Consider the following 2927-nt stretch of genomic DNA (forward strand, 5'->3'; position numbering starts at 1 on the left):
CAGAATAAATTGCAGAACAAGGCACATTGAATTTTTCCAGGTGCAAAAGGAGTAACTTCAAAAGGAACCAGATAAATGTTTACATTAGAGATTAGCACTTTCTGCCAGGCAAGAGTTTTACACTAATTGTTAATAGCCCCAGGGTAGTTAACTCTTGACATGCCTCAAGAATAATGTAGTGTCACTGACCCCAAAATTCTCTAGGCCTCGTTAATTCTTATCTATATCTGAAGACTGTCTATTTTCAGTATAGTATACTAATTTGCTCTTGGCATGGAATGTAGTCTGTAATAAGAATTTCTATCTCAGTGAGAATTTTAGTCTCTATCTGTAAACTGCTGAGTAAAATGGCAAGTGCTTAATTGTTTACTGAATGGGTTAAGCTCCTTGCTGCTATCTGGAGTCTAAGAACACTGGGAAAAGGCTTTAGCTATGTTAGAATACAATCTTAAAAGGCATTTACTATAAGGTAAAGCTATATAGAGTGCACGTGGATCCATACACTAGACTAAAGTGGATTTGGAAAATTAATTTTATGGGTTAGGGAAATAGCCAAAGATCCGAGAGTAAGTTTCCTTGAAACTCTTTCCTCATGAAAAAGCTTTCAGACTTTCATCTGTCAAGCTGACTCCACCAGAGTCCCTGGCAAATATTGATGCAAAAATACTCAATAAAATTCTCGCTAACTGAATCCAAGAACACATTAGAGCAATCATCCATCCTGACCAAGTAGGTTTTATTCCAGGGATGCAAGGATGGTTTAATATATGAAAATCCATCAATGTAATCCATTATATAAACAAACTCAAAGACAAAAACCACATGATCATCTCCTTAGATGCTGAGAAAGCATTTGACAAAATCCAACACCCATTCAGGATAAAAGTCTTGGAAAGATCAGAAATTCAAGGCCCATACCTAAACATAATAAAAGCAATATACAGCAAACCAGTAGCCAACATCAAAGTAAATGGAGAGAAGCTGGTAGCATACCCACTAAACTCAGGGTCTCGACAAGGCTGCCAGCTTTCCCCCTACTCTTACACGGGTTCGCAACCGGCCAGAAAAGACGCAACAAGCCAGAATCTTCTGTGGGAAAGCTTTATTGCTTACTCAGGAGCAAGAGAGGAAGAGCGCAGCAGAGAGAGGCAGAGAGGAAGAGAGAGAGACGCAGAGAGCAGAGGAAGAGAGCAGAGGAAAAGACGAAGAGAAAGAGACGAAGAGGTGAAGAGACGAAGAGACGAAGAGAGGGAGTGCCAGAACCCCGTCCCTTTTAAGGAGAATTATCCTCCGCCTAGGACGTGTCACTCCCTGATTGGCTGCAGCCCATCGGCCCAGTTGTCATCACGAGAAAGGCAGAGCACATGGCGGGAAAACTGCCCCTGCACATGTGCAGATTATTTACTACTTAGAACACAGCTGTCAGTGCCATCTTATAATGGCAAATGTGAGTGCAGCTCCCCACACCCTACCTATTCAATCTAGTAGTTGAAGTCCTAGCCAGAGCAATTTGACAAAAAAAGGAGACTAAGGGGATACAATTTGGAAAGGGAGAAATAAAAATATCACTATTTGCAGATGATATGATAGTATGTATAAGTGACCCTATGAATTCCACCAGAGAACTCCTAAACCTGATAAACAGCTTCAGCACAATAGCTAGATATAAAATTTACTCAAAGAAATCAGTGGCCTTTCTCTACACAAAGGATAAACAGGATGATAAAGAAATTTGGGAAACAACACCCATCACCATAGTCACAAATAATATAAAATACCTTGGTGTGACTCTAACTAAGGAAGTGAAGGATCTGTATGACAAGAACTTCAAGTCTCCAAAGAAAGAAATTGAAGATCTCAGAAGATGGGAAGATCTCCCATGCTCATGGATTGGCGGAATTAATATAGTAAAAATGGCTATCCTGCTGAAAGCAATCTACAGATTCAATGCAATCCCCATCAAAATTCCAACTCAATTCTTCACTGAGTTAGAAAGGGCAATTTGCAAATTCATCTGGAATAACAAAAAACCTAGGATAGCAAAAACTATCTCAAGGATAAAAGAACCTCTGGGGGAATCACCATGCCTGACCTCAAGCTGTACTACAGAGCAATTGTGATAAAAACGGCATGGTACTGGTATAGCAACAGACAGGTAGATCAATGGAATAGAATTGAAGAGCCAGAAATGAACTCACACACCTATGGTCACTTGATCTTTGACAAGGGAGCTAAAACCATCCAGTGGAAAAAAGACAGCATTTTCAACAAATGATGCTGGCACAACTGGCGGTTATCATGTAGAAGAATGTAAATTGACGCATTCTTATCTCCTTGTACCAAGCTCAAGTCTAAGTGGATTAAAGAACTCCACATAAAACCAGAGACACATAAAGGAGAAAGTGGGGTAAAGCCTGGAAGATATGGGCACAGGGGAAAAATTTCTAAACAGAACAGCAATGGCCTGTGCTGTAAGATCAAGAATCTATAAATGGGATCTCATAAAATTGCAAAGATTCTGTAGGGCAAAAGATACTGTCAAAAGACAAAAAGACCAGGAACTGATTGGGAAAGGATTTTTATCATTCTTAAATCTGACAGGAGACTAATATCCAATATATACAAAGTGCTCAGGAAACTGAACTCCAGAAATTCAAATAACCCCATTAAAAATGGGGTACAGAGGTAAACAAAGAATTCTCAACTGAGGAATACTGAAGGGTTGAGAAGCACTTGAAAAAATGTTCAACATCATTAATCATCAGGGAAATGCAAATCAAAACAACCCTGAGGTTCCACCTTACACCAGTCATAATGGCTAGGATCAAAAATTCAGGTGGCAGCATATGCTGGCGAGGACATGGAGAAACAGGAACACTCTTCCATTGCTGGTGGGATTACAAGCTTGTACAACCACTCTGGAAATC

Source organism: Mus musculus, chromosome 5 (assembly GCF_000001635.26).
Source record: "Mus musculus strain C57BL/6J chromosome 5, GRCm38.p6 C57BL/6J".
Lineage (NCBI taxonomy): Eukaryota > Metazoa > Chordata > Mammalia > Rodentia > Muridae > Mus > Mus musculus.